General features: G+C 45.1%; 1 protein-coding gene across 1 annotated transcript in view; it reads left to right on the top strand.

The window, feature by feature from the left end:
• The first annotated feature begins 228 nt into the window (after positions 1-228).
• The window catches only part of alpl (alkaline phosphatase, biomineralization associated), an 80,770-nt gene continuing 66,382 nt past the window's right edge, over positions 229-14,616 (top strand). The window contains exon 1 of the mRNA XM_063033008.1: positions 229-759. The gene's annotated coding sequence lies outside the window, so the exon portion shown is untranslated. The remainder of the gene's footprint in view (positions 760-14,616) is intronic.

Here is a 14,616-nt window from a genome sequence, read left to right as displayed (position 1 = left end):
AGGGACAGTCAGTATGATAACATACTGGGAATGTTGGATTTATTGAGGGTGGATAAAGCAAAGGAGGCTGGGAAAAAGGGGGCCTCTGTTCTAGGCTATATTTTACCTCACGTCTTCATCTCAGACACAAAAAAAAATCACACAACGCTCTAATACAAGACAAAAAAGATACAGATGCTGGGAATCTGAAATAGAAATAAAGGATGCTGGAATCACTCGGCAGACCAGGCAGCGTTTGTGAAGAAAGAAACAGAGTTAGCGCTTCAGATAGGCAACACTCCCGCGTCTCTACAGTTATTCGGCAGAAGGCAGTTTGCATTGGGTTCGGCTTTGTTGCAGTTTACACGCGCACAGTTGGCACTTAATCCCACAGAAAGCTGGGCGCCTCCGCGGGCATTGCGGCTACGATGTCGCTCACGTTTGTCTCGGTAGCGTTTTTTTTTCTGAAAACACAGCCAACATCTCGGCAGTAGGTGGAGCTCCGCGTTTAAGCCAACCCTCGCCAAACATTAACTCACAGGCGAGCGGCTGCCAGAAAATGGCAGAGTGTGGGACCTCCTTCTCCCCAAGGGCAAAGAGACTGCCAAGGCTGGATGGCGTGCTCCTTGATATAAAGGAGACACTTCGGATACCGAACTGCTTCGTGCCGGCCGCTCTCTCCACGGCCGCTTTCCAACTTTCACCGGGAGCACTTCACAAAAGAAACCATCCCTCTCAAATTCATCAGCTTTAACGGATTTAAAGGGCTACTCCCCGCAGGTGAGTGCACGACGAATTCTGCTATCAATTCCGTGACTATCCCGATACGTTTTATTCCCTATTTCTTGGAACTCTCTGCCATCTGAATTAATGAGTAAAAGTTTTTAAATTTTTTCTTAGCTGGTTTTAGGTATATGGAGTGCGCATTGTATTTTGAAATGGGAATTAAATATCATCAGAGGAATTTTGGTGAATTCATTTATGATTTAATATCTGACGACACTTGGTTGAGTTGCAGAAGAAGCGGGACAAGTGAGTTGTTAAGTCAAGTTTCAAGTGTCCGCGGAGGCTTCTGAGATGATTGGAATTGAGAGAACAAACTAGCCCAGATTGTTTATCCCGACCTGAGTGATAACGTTTTTAAATTCGAGTCCCATATTTTAATCTGCTTTCTTTCTCAATTATCCGATCACCCAATTTCCGAACTATCGAACCATTCATATGTTTTGACGCCGGGAAATGGTCAATCTTACCTTGACACAGGCAAACATCTATACCAGATTTTTCCTGCTTTTTTATTGACTGCATGATTTGACTATGCAAAAGGGAGAATAATGATGAAATACATGTGGTAGAAAGTTAAAAATCAAAAGGGAACTTCAGCTCTAAAACATAAACAGAAAATTCTGGAAATACTCAGCAGTTCAGGCAGCATCTGTTGAGGGAGAAATTACTGTTCTTGACCTGAAGTGTTACTGGCTCTTCTCTCTCCACAGATACTGCTTGATCTACTGTGATTTTCTAGTACCATGTCTTTTGATTGTTTTGATAAAAATATAAAATGGGTATTACTACACATAGGAATGCAATTTGAGTTGATCGCCCTCTCTCCCTTCCTCCCTCCCCACTTTCTCCCCTACCTCACCTCCACTTTCTCTCTGCTTTCTCCTTTTTGTCTCCTATCTACTTCTCTTCCCTGTCTCCATCCTTTCCTTCCCACACACTCCTATTCTCTCTCGTACCTCCCCTTCCCTCCACTGTCCTATCTTACTTCACTCCCTCCCATCACCAACTGTCTGCACGTTCCCACAAAATTCCAGCACTACTTTCTCCCCTCCCATACCACACCTTCACCTTTTGTTCCCCTCCCCTCAACTCTCTTTCTAGCCCCTGTTTCTCACCCACCCTTCCTTCCCTACCCGTTTTCCTTCACTTGCACCTATCGGATCTCTTCCTTCCGCAGTCAAGCTCTTCCTCTTCCCGTCTTGTTCCCCTTCTCTCTTATCTCCCTAGCTTTTGCTACTTCTCTCTCTCTCTCCCATTTCCTCTCCCTTTTCATCAACCTCATCCTGCCTTCCTGCCTGTGTTTCTTCTTCCTTCTCTTTTCTCTGCTTACTTCACCCTCTCTTCCACTTCTTCCACTTTTTTCACACCCTTTCTTTCTTTCTTCATGTTTTGCCCTCTACTCTCTGTTTTCCCCCTCTTTCACTTCTCTCTGCTCCCCTCTCTCTCATTTCTTGACCTCCCATCCTCTTCTGCCCCCTACCGTCACCCCGTTACCCCTCCCTTTCTTGCTGTTAGTACTGGAGGGGTAGGAATGTGTCACCCAGGACCTTAAACGAGCCTGCCTCCTTTACCAATGTGACTTAAATGAGACAAAAGACACTGAGGAATGACAAACAGGACTCAGATTGAGTGTAGAAAGTGAAAGAAAGAGAGGGAAAGAATGACCAGTGATAAGACAAAAAAAGCTATTGAAGAAAACATTGGTAGTGCACAGTTCAAGTTGTTGTCATCCTGAGGCAGAGAAGTTGTATTAATAATGAACATATAATTTAAAAGATAATTCTAAGTATTAACTTCTATGATGCATTTAATGGTTAAAAATGTGCAAATTTAGCAAATTTCTTTTGTAATTTATTTTTTATTGACGTTCATCATCAGACAAAAATTTCCATAAGATGTATTTCAGATATTGTACATATAATATGCCACAAATCTCCACATAATATTTATCTGAGGTATATACTTATAGAAAAGAGGGGAAAGAAAGAACAAGCAAAAGGAGAAAACTATGTACAAGTAGGGAGTGATTTTTTTTACAACATATTCATTGATTTGTGAGAATATAATCAGGCCTGTGAGGTGTTATGTAGTTAAACCATTTTTCCCAGTATGAATCAAATTGTTCCAACTTGTCAAGTCAAGTTGCTTTTATTGTCATTTCAACCATAACTGCTGGTACAGTACACAGCAAAAAACACAGTAAAATCGAAACAAAGCTCCTCCAGAACCATGGTGCTACATGAAACAACACAAAACTACACTAGACTATGTGAAACAATACAAAACTACATTAGATTTCAGACCTACACGAGTCTACCTAAAGTGCACAGAACAGTGCAAGACAGTACAATAATTAATAAACAAGACAATAGGCACAGTAAAGGACAAATTACAATATAATAATAAATGTTGTAAATGTAAACAATGTTCTAGCAGGAATTAAGAAAGAAATGAGCAAAAATTGCAAAGGGAGTGGAGTGGTGCTCAGTTGAATGTGTGTGTGCGTGCATGTCTGTAGGTAGGTGTCAGACTAGACTCTGGGAATTGAGGAGTCTAATGGCTTGGGGGAAGAAACTGTTGCACAGTCTGGTCGTGAGAGCTGGAATGCTTTTGTACCTTTTGCCAGATGGCAGGAGGGAGAAGAGTTTGTATGAGGGGTGCGTGGGGTCCTTCACAATGCTGTTAGCTTTGCAGGTGCAGCATGTGGTGTAAATGTCTGTAATGGCGGGAAGAGAGACCCCGATGATCTTCTCAGCTGACCTCACTATCTGCTGCAGGGTCCGAGATGGTGCAATTCTCGAACCAGGCAGTGATGCAGCTGCTCAGGATGCTCTCAATACAACCTCTGTAGAATGTGGTAAGGATGGCGGGGTGGGAGATGGACTTTTCTCAGCCTTCGCAGAAAGTAGAGACGCAGCTGGGCTTTCTTGGCTATGGAGCTGGTGTTGAGGGACCAGGTGAGATTGTCCGCCAGGTGAACACCAAGAAATTTGATGCTGTTAACGATCTCCACGGAGGAGTTGTCGATGTTCAGTGGAGAGTGATTGCTCCGTGTTCTCCTGAAGTCAACAACCATCTCTTTTGTTTTGTTCACATTCAGAGACAGGTTGTTGGTTCTGCACTAGTCCGTTAGCCGCTGCACCTCTTCTCTGTATGCTGACTCATCGTTCTTGCTGATGAGACCCACCACAGTCGTGTCATTGGCAAACTTGATGCTGTAATTTGAGCTGTGTATTGCTGCACAGTCATGGGTCAGCAGAGTGAACAGCAGTGGACTGAGCACACAGCCCTTTTTTTTAACAAAATTCTTTATTACAAATGTCGGTGCTATACAATATTTACAAAACCGGTGACTAACATATTTACTACACTACAAACAGACAATACATCTTAAACCAATATATTGCCATCCTCATCAATGATGGCATTTACACCCCGCGGAGCCCAACGGTCCCGGAACACCTCTACGGTTGCCGTGGACTGTGCGTATTCCTTTTCAATGTTCACCCGGGCACGAACATACCCCCTAAACATAGCCAGGCAGTCCGCCCGGGGAGAACCTCCTGCCACCCTTTTCCAGGAGCCACGGATGGCAATTTTCGCCAGCCCCAGGAGCAAGTTGACAAGGACATCCTCATCCCTCTGTGCCCCCCTCCTTACTGGATGACCATATATGAATAGGGTGGGACTGAAATGCAACCAGAAGGCGAGAAGCAGCCCACGCAAATACGCGAAAAGGGGCTGCAGCCTCACACACTCCACATACATAGCACACAGCCCCGGGGGGGCCCCCGTGCTCAGTGTGGTGGTGTTGGAGATGCTGCTCCCGATCCGGACTGAGGTCTCCCAGTCAGGAAGTCTAGGATCCAGTTGCAGAGGGAGGTGTTCAGGCCCAGCAGGCTCAGCTTTCCAATCAAGTGCGGAGGAATAATTGTGTTGAATGCTGAACTGAAGTCTATGAACAGCAGTCGAACGTATGTGTCTTTTTTGTCGAGATGGGTTAGGGCCAGGTGGAGGGTGATGGCAATGGCTTTGTCTGTTGAACGGTTGGGACGGTACGCGAACTGCAGAGGGTCCAGTGAGGGGGGCAGCAGGGTCTTGATGTGCCTCATGACGAGCCTCTCGAAACACTTCATGATGATGGATGTGAGTGCAATGGGACAGTAGTTGTTGAGGCAGGACGCAAGACTTCTTCGGCACGGGGATGATGGTGGTGACCTTGAAGCACGTAGGAACGATGGCGCTGCTCAGGGAGATGTTGAAGATGTCAGTGAGAACATCTGCCAGCTGGTCTGCACATCCTCTGAGCACTCTGCCAGGAATATTGTCTGGTCCAGCAGCCTCCCGTGGGTTGACCCTGCACAGGGTTCTTCTCACATTGGCCACGGTAAGACACAGCACCTGGTTTTTGGGAGAAGGGGTGGTCTTCCTCGCCACCACATCATTTTCCACCTCAAAACGAGCATAGAAGTTGTTCAGTGCATCTGGGAGGGAGGCATCACCCACACAGTCAGGTGATGTTGTCCTGTAGTTGGTGATGTCCTGAATGCCCTTCCACATGCGCTGCGTGTTGCTGCTGTCCTGGAAATGGCTGTGGATTCGCCGGGCGTGTGCACGCTTTGCCTCTCTGATGGCCTGGGACAGTTTGGCCCTCGCTGTTGTTAGGGCTGCCTTGTCACCTGCTCTGAAGGCGGAGTCTCGGGTCCTCAGCAGCGCACGCACCTTCGCGGTCATCCATGGCTTCTGATTGGAGCATCTAGACCATAAGACCATAAGACAAAGGAGCAAAAGTCGGCCATTCAGCCCATCGAGTCTGCTCCGCCATTTTATCATGAGCTGATCCATTCTCCCATTTAGTCCCACTCCCCCACCTTTTCACCATAACCTTTGATGCCCTTGCTACTCAGATACCTATCAATCTCTGCCTTAAATACACCCAATGACTTGGCCTCCACTGCTGCCCGTGGCAACAAATTTCATAGATTCACCATTCTCTGACTAAAAAGCTTTCTTCGCATTTCTGTTCTGAATGGGCGCCCTTCAATCCTAAAGTCATGCCCTCTCGTACTAGACTCCCCCATCATGGGAAACAACTTTGCCACATCTACCCTGTCCATGCCTTTCAACATTCAAAATGTTTCTATGAGGTCTCCCCTCATTCTTCTAAACTCCAAGGAATACAGTCCAAGAGCGGACAAATGTTCCTCATATGTTAACCCTCTCATTCCCGCAATCATTCTAGTGAATCTTCTCTGTACCCTCTCCAACGTCAGCACATCCTTTCTTAAATAAGGACACCAAAACTGCCCACAGTGCTCCAAGTGAGGTCTCACCAGCGCCTTATAGAGCCTCAACATCACATCCCTGCTCCTATACTCTATTCCTCTAGAAATGAATGCCAACATTGCATTCGCCTTCTTCACCACCGACTCAACCTGGAAGGTTAACCTTAAGGGTATCCTGTACGGGGACTCCCAAGTCCCGTTGCTTCTCAGAACTTTGAATTCTTTCCCCATTTAAATAATAGTCTGCCCGTTTATTTCTTCTGCCAAAGTGCATAACCATACACTTTCCAACATTGTATTTCATTTGCCACTTCCTTGCCCATTCTTCCAACCTATCCAAGTCTCTCTACAGACTCTCTGTTTCCTCAGCACTACCGGCCCCTCCACCTATCTTTGTATCATCAGCAAACTTAGCCACAAAGCCATCTATTCCATAATCCAAATCGTTGATGTACAATGTAAAAAGAAGCGGCCCCAACACGGACCCCTGTGGAACACCACTGGTAACCGGCAGCCAACCAGAATAGGAACCCTTTATTCCCACTCTCTGTTTCCTGCCAATCAGCCAACGCTGTATCCACGTATGTAACTTTCCCGTAATTCCATGCGCTCTTATCTTGTTAAGTAGCCTCATGTGTGGCACCTTGTCAAAGGCCTTCTGAAAATCCAAATATACAACATCAGCTGCATCTCCCTTGTCTAGCCTACTTGTAATTTCCTCAAAAAATTATAATAGGTTTGTCAGGCAGGATTTTCCTTTAAGGAATCCATGCTGAGTTCTGCCTACCTTGTCATATGCCTCCAGGTACTCTGTAACCTCATCCTTGACAATCGACTCCAACAACTTCCCAACCACCGAGGTCAAGCTAACTGGTCTATAATTTCCTTTTTGCTTCCTTGCCCCCTTCTTAAATAGCGGAGTGACATTTGCAATCTTTCAGTCCTCCGGAACCATGCCAGAATCTATCGACTTTTGAAAGATCATCGCTAATGCCTCCGCAATCTCCACAGCTACTTCCTTCAGAACATGCGGGTGCATTCCATCTGGTCCAGGAGATTTATCTACCCTTAGACTATTCAGCTTCCTGAGTACTTTGTCTGTTGTAACTGTGACCGTGCACACTTCTCTTCCCTGCCACCCTTGAGTGTCCGGTATACTGCTGATGTCTTCCTCAGTGAAGACTGATGCAAAATACTAGTTCAATTCCTCCGCCATCTCCTTATCTCCCATTACAATTTCTCCAGCATCATTTTCTATCGGTCCTATATCTACTGTCACCTGTCTTTTACTCTTTATGTACTTGAAAAAGCTTTTAGTATCCTCTTTGATATTATTTGCTAGCTTCCTTTCATAGTTAATCTTTTCCCTCTTAATGACCTTCTTAGTTTCCTTTTGTAAGCTTTTAAAAACTTCCCAATCCTCTGTCTTCCCACTAATTTTTGCTTCCTTTTATGCCCTCTCCTTTGCTTTAACTTTGGCTTTGACTTGTCAACCACGGTTGCATCCTTTTTCCATTCGAAAATTTCTTCTTTTTTGGAATATACCTGTCTTGCACCTTCCTCACTTCTCGTATAAACTCCAGCCACTGCTGCTCTGCCGTCTTTCCCGCCAATGTCCCTTTCCAGTCAACTCTGGCCAGTTCCTCTCTCATGCCACTGTAATTTCCTTTACTCCACTGAAATACCAACACATCAGATTTCGGCTTCTCTTTTTCAAATTTCACAGTGAACTCAATCATGTTATGATCACTGCCTCCTGAGGGTTCCTTCACCTCAATCTCTCTAATCACCTCCGGTTCATTACACAATAACCAATCCAGTACAGCCGATCCCCTAGTGGGCTCAACAACAAACTGTTCTAAAAAGCCATCTCGCAGACATTCTACAAATTCTCTCTCTTGAGATCCAGTGCCGACCTGATTTTCCCAATCCACTCACATGTTAAAATCCCACACAATTATCATAACACTGCCCTTCTGACAAGCCTTTTCTATTTCCTGTTGTAATTTGTAGTCCAGATCACTGCAGCTGTTTGGAGGCCTATAAATAGCTGCCAACAGGGTCCTTTTACCCCTGTGATTTCTTAGCTCAACCCATAAAGTTTCTGTACCTTCCGATCCTATATCACCTCTTTCTAATGATTTAATATCATTTCTTACCAATAAAGCCATGCCTCCCCCTCTGCCTACCTTCCTATCCTTCCAATACACCGTGTATCCTTGGACGTTCAGCTCCCAAAGACATGCATCCTTTAGCCACGTTTCAGTGATGGCCACAATATCATACCTGCCAATCTGTAGCTGTACGACGAGATCATCCACTTTATTCCTTATGCTGCGTATTTGGTACTTTTCGCTTTGATTTCACTGCAACTTTATTGCACTGCAACTCATCCCAATTGCTACAAGTTTGCCCCATCACCTGCCTGTCTTTCCTGACACCTTTACTGCTCACTATCTTAGATTTATTTCTGTTTTCCCCTTCCTCCGCTCTATCATTCCGGTTCCCATCCCCCTGCCAAATTAGTTTAAACCCTCCCTAACAGCTCTATTAAAATTTCCCGCCAGGATATTGGTCCCCTTCGGGTTCAGGTGTAACCTGTCCATTTTGAACAGGTCATACTTCCCTCAGAAGAGATCCCAATTATCCAAGAATCTGAAGCCCTGCCCCCTACACCAGTCTCTCAGCCACGCATTCATCTGCCTGATCCTACTATTCTTGCGCTTGCTAGCACGTGGCACAGGTAGCAATCCTGAGATTACTACTCTGGAGGTCCTGCTTCTCAGCTTCCTTCCTAACTCCCGGAAATCTCTCTTCCGGACCTCCTCCCTTGTCCTACCTATGTCATTGGTACCAACATGTACCAAGACAACTGGCTGCTCACCCTCCCCCTTCAGAATATTCTGGACCCGATCCGAGACATCCCGTACCCTGACACCTGGGAGGCAACACACCATGCGGGTATCTCTATCAGGCTCACGGAATCTCCTGTCCGTTCCCCTGACTATGGAATCCCCTATGACTACCGCATTCCTCTTCTCTCTCCTTCCCTCCTGCACAACAGCGCCAGGCTCAGTGCCAGAGACCCGGTCACCGTGGGCGTCCCCTGTCGGATCATCCCCCTCAACAGCATCTAGAACAAGATATTTGTTGCTGAGGGGGACAGCCACAGGTGTGCTCTCCACTATCCAGGCATTTCCCTTCCCTTTCTTGACGTTTAGTGATGGTCTTGGACACAGTGATGTCATCAATACACTTGCTGATGTAGCTAGTCACTGATGCCGTGTACTCCTCTAAGTTGGCGGAGTCGCCATCAGCTGCAGCCTCCCTGAACATGTGCCAGTCAGTGTGCTCAAAGCAGTCTTAAAGAGCAGAGATGGCCCCTGCAGGCCAGGTTATCACCTGCTTCTGAACTGGTCTGGAGCGCCTGACGAGCGGTCTGTATGCTGGAATTAGCATAACAGAGATGTGGTCTGAGTAACCGAGGTGGGGGTGGGGTTCTGCCCGGTACGCATATGATTAACAGGTGCTGCTATCTTCTCCATTTTGTAAATGTCCATTGTAATTTCCATCCATGCGTTTAAAGTAGGACTCTCCTGTGATAACTATTTCCCGGTAAGGGTCTTTTTACCAGCCACCAGCAGTATATTCATTAAATATTTATTTCTTTTCAACCATTCTTGAGGTATATGTATACCCAAATATATGGTCTTACTTTCTAAGGGTATTCCACATTTGAAGATGTCTTGTAAGGCATTGTGTATCCCACTCCAATAGTCTTTGATAACGGGGCATTCCCAGAAAATACGATAATGGTTTGCATTTTGATTTCCACAATTTCTCCAGCAAACAGGGAGGTTACTATCATAATTGGATTTCTGAGAGGGTGTAATAAAATATCTTATCAAATTTTTCCACCCATTTCTGTGAACTGGTACACTTCCATTGATATCTCCACATTATTGTCCATTCTTCCTCAGATATAGTTATCCCTCCTTCCTTCTCCCATTTTGTTTTAATGTATGAAGTTGAATGTATTGTAAGATTTGACAAACCCTTATACACGCTTGAAATGATTCTACTACCGTTATCTGAATTATATGCTTTTCGAAATAGCTCTATCAGATATGTACTTGCCTTGGTTACATTTTTAACCGTCCACATGCTGTCACATCTGTAAATACCAATAAAAGTCTTGCTTTTCTAATAAGTGTTTCTCTTTAAGCATTTCAAAACTGAGCAGTGTTCCTTCTTCATTATATTGCAAAGAACTAGCAAATTCTTATAATAATTGGGAGTGTAAGGCTGTGCCTGCCTGTCCAAGTTAAAAGTCCCTCTATCAATAGGTTCTCGTAGTCACAGTTTATGCTGTGGATTCCCATTAATTTACTGGCAGTTATTGTGTCAATCAACAAACCCTGTTTTCAGGAAGATTTGACCCCACTTCCTAAAGTTAGAAAGTGCTTAAAGTGTAGCAGTGAGCACTAGAGGTGTGTGTGTGTGTGTGTGTGTGTGTGTGTGTGTGTGTGTGTGGTGGGATCCCGTTGGAGGTGGCGGAAGTTACGGAGAATAATATGTTGGACCCGGATCCACTAAGCACATCTTCCCCTCCCCCTCTCTCTCTGCATTCCGCAGGGATCGCTCCCTACACAACTCCCTTGTCCATTCGTCCCCCCTATCCCTCCCCACTGATCTCCCTCCTGGCACTTATCCATGTAAGCGGAACAAGTGCTACACATGCCCTTACACTTCCTCCCTTACCACCATTCAGGGCCCCAAACAGTCCTTCCAGGTGAGGCAACACTTCACCTGTGAGTCGACTGGGGTGATATACTGCTTCCGGTGCTCCCGATGTGGCCTTTTATATATTGGCGAGACCCGACGCAGACTGGGAGACCGCTTTACTGAACATCTACGCTCTGTCCGCCAGAGAAACCAGGATCTCCCAGTGGCCACACATTTTAATTCCACATCCCATTCCCATTCTGACATGTCTATCCACGGCCTCCTCTACTGTAAAGATGAAGCCACACTCAGGTTGGAGGAACAACACCTTGTATTCCGTCTGGGTAGCCTCCAACCTGATGGCATGAACATCGACTTCTCTAACTTCCGCTAAGGCCCCACCTCCCCCTCGTACCCCATCTGTTACTCATTTTTATGCACACATTCTTTCTCTCACTCTCCTTTTTCTCCCTCTGTCCCTCTGAATATACCTCTTGCCCATCCTCTGGGTCACCCCCCCCCTTGTCTTTCTTCCCGGACCTCCTGTCCCATGATCCTCTCGTATCCCCTTTTGCCTATCACCTGTCCAGCTCTTGGCTCTATCCCTCCCCCTCCTGTCTTCTCCTATCATTTTGCATCTCCCCCTCCCCCTCCAGCTTTCAAATCCCTTACTCACTCTTCCTTCAGTTAGTCCTGACGAAGGGTCTCGGCCTGAAACGTCGACTGCGCCTCTTCCTATAGATGCTGCTTGGCCTGCTGCGTTCACCAGCAACTTTGATGTATGTTGCTTGAATTTCCAGCATCTGCAGAATTCCTGTTGTTTTAGTTTAAATAACGTTAGCTATGCTGATGAATGAATGACACCTGGTAAACTCACCTCAGCACGTCTTTTACAGTCTTAACCCACCATGGGCAATAGAAAAGTCACTGTTGCAAACAGTGCAGTGAGCAACACTGTCATTATTTTTGACCCCTATTAGGCAGGGGTACACTTTATTGTAGTCTGGGGTGACGTACGTTTTATATTTTTTTTGGAACACTCTGCCATGGCGCACTCTCACTCTCTCTCTCTCTCTCTCTCTCTCTCTCGCGCTCTCGCACGCTTTGTCTCTCGCGCTCTCGCACGCTTTCTCTCTCGCTGTCGCGCTCTCGCTCTCTTTCAGTTTTGGGTTCCCTGATCACTCTGCTCAATCTCTTCTTGGACTATGTTTGACTTCTGCATCTCCCTGACCCTCCGTGGATCTAGGATGACAAATGATTACAATTCTGGTGCAGTAATGAGATTAATAGCCAATTTCAAAGCCTCGCAGTCTGCAGTGTCAAAATTTGAAAAAAAGAACTCAGTGTAATTGCCACCGCTCAAACGGAGGTGAAACACTAGCAAGCCATTAAACTGTCAAATGCAAAAGATGAATAATAGGTTACAAAAGGAACGCGAGGGCAGGTTATACCGTGGAATACTCTGTTACGATTGGTTTCCTGAATTAAAGCCTATATATAGCTTTGTAATTAGATGATTCCCTGAAAAAAGGAATATTAGAGGTCAGAGAGTTGGATTAGATAAATTGAATAACATGGGACATCACATCAAAACGAATTGGGTAGAAATCCCTCACTCCACTGGGTAATGTGATAGATGGTTCCTTGAAGTTGTTCAGCAGGTGAGAGTCAGATACCTTTTCCGAGGTAGCAGATCACTTATGAGATGGAATGCAGGGGTTTACTTAGAATCCCAGAACAGATGCAGAGCTAGGAGCCAAGAAGGATCTAAATTTTTGACTAAAAGAGAAGCAGACCCCTTCTAGGTCTTGTCATTAGGCAGTTGAACGACAAAGTATAATGAAAGGTACCCAAACCTATGGAAGACTAAGTGAGGCAAAATGGTTTGGGCAACTTGCCACTGGCTCTGGTTCTCATAGTAGTCATAGTCATACTTTATTGATCCCAGGGGAAATTGGTTTTTGTTACAGTTGCACCATAAATAATAAATAGTAATAGAACCATAAATAGTTAAATAGTAATATGTAAATTATGCCAGTAAATTATGAAATAAATCCAGGACCAGCCTATCCACTCAGGTTGTCTGACCTTTCAAGGGAGGAGTTGTAAAGTTTGATGGCCACAGGCAGGAATGACTTCCGATGACGCTCAGTGTTGCAGTTCCGTGGAATGAGTCTCTGGCTGAATGTACTCCTGTGCCCACCCAGTACATTATGTAGTGGATGGGAGACATTGACCAAGATGGCATGCAACTTAGACAGCATCCTCTTTTCAGACACCATCGTCAGAGAGTCCAGTTCCATCCCCACAACATCACTGGCCTTACGAATGAGTTTGTTGACTCTGCTGGTGTCTGCTACCCTCAGCCTGCTGCCCCAGCACACAACCGCAAACATGATAGCACTGGCCACCACAGATTCTGCTGAATGTACCTGTGTACACATGGGTTCTCAATGGATAAATGGAGTTTAGCCCACTGCTGTAGTCAGTTATGGGGGTTATATTAACAGGGTAGAGAATAGTGGGGCAGGAAACAAGTCATTTTCAGATCAGCAGGCACTTCATAGTGGAGCATCACAGGAGTCAGTGTTGACCCCAAAGCTATTTGCTTTCCATAGTAATTATGCAGATGAAGGCTGGGTGTTATGTGGCTATGTTTTCTGGCTAGACAAAGCTAATCGGGAAAATTAGCTGTAAGGATACAAAGCTTTTGCTAAGGAATGCAGACAGGCAAGTCAGTGGTTAAGAGGGTGGAAAATGAAATTTTGTATGGGAGTGATGAAGGTAATTCATTTTGGTATGAATAGTGGTAATTTAGATTATTTTAAAATAAGGACAAACCAGTGAATGCAAGTAACTAGGAAGACAAATGAAATATCTCAAGTGAAAGGGAGTTGGAAAGAAGAAACAGAGAAGTCTGGCAGAAGATGCACAGGGTTTTGGTGAGACCACACATGGACAACTCTGTGTAGCTTTGGTCTCACTGGCTTGCAAGTAGGGCAATGCAGTTTCACTGGAGAGATGAATGAACTGTCCCACAAGCAGTGTGAATGGAATAGATTTATTCATGGAATATGAACGGATATGATTTCATGATTTCAAAGAATATGATATACAACATTCTAAGCTAGATAGATGTTGAAATGTCACTGACTCGGAAAGGGAGTTTAGAATCAAGTAGAGTGTTCTCAGGATTAGGAGTGCACTATTAGGAAATGAGATGAGGAGAAATCTATTTACTATGAGGTTGTGGATTGTTGGAATTCTCTACTGAAAAGGACCACAGTTCCTGAATACATTCAAAGCTAAGAAAACAGGTTTTTGGGTGTAGAGTAATTAAAAGAAAGGGGTGTTTGATGGAAAGTGGATGAGATACAGGTCTAGTTGTAAATGAATTGAATAATGGGGTCTAATGACCCATTTCTATCTCTATTTTAGTTTTGGGTTGTCATGGGAGTCTCTGTGCTGTGATTGCTGAAGTGAAAGTGGCTGGCCAGGTATCCAATAGACTTTAGCAAGGGGTTGAGTGGAATGTATCGGGTAGCGAAATGAATGAAGAAAAGAGACGGGATATCATTTATTGGATGTCTAATAGTTTTTAAAACCTTGGGAGGTCCTGGTGTGTTTTCCAGTTGATTTTAAAAAGGAGGACTTGTACTGGTTTAATAGAGAAAGCCTAGCAGCCAAGTTGCCCACACCTTAAACCTTTATCTTGTGATGTTGTGAGGTAAATACTGGCCAGGCCAGCGGATGTTGGACTGAGGACCCACGCTGGACACAGAATGAGAACAAGTACTGATATTCTAGTGGAGTACTGAGAGAGAGTCTTTGTGTCAGCGGG

This window comes from Mobula hypostoma, chromosome 25, assembly GCF_963921235.1.
Source record: "Mobula hypostoma chromosome 25, sMobHyp1.1, whole genome shotgun sequence".
In the NCBI taxonomy this organism is placed as follows: Eukaryota; Metazoa; Chordata; class Chondrichthyes; order Myliobatiformes; family Myliobatidae; genus Mobula; species Mobula hypostoma.
The sequence above is the reverse complement of the archived record's forward strand: the minus strand, read 5'-3'. Positions and strand labels throughout refer to the sequence as shown.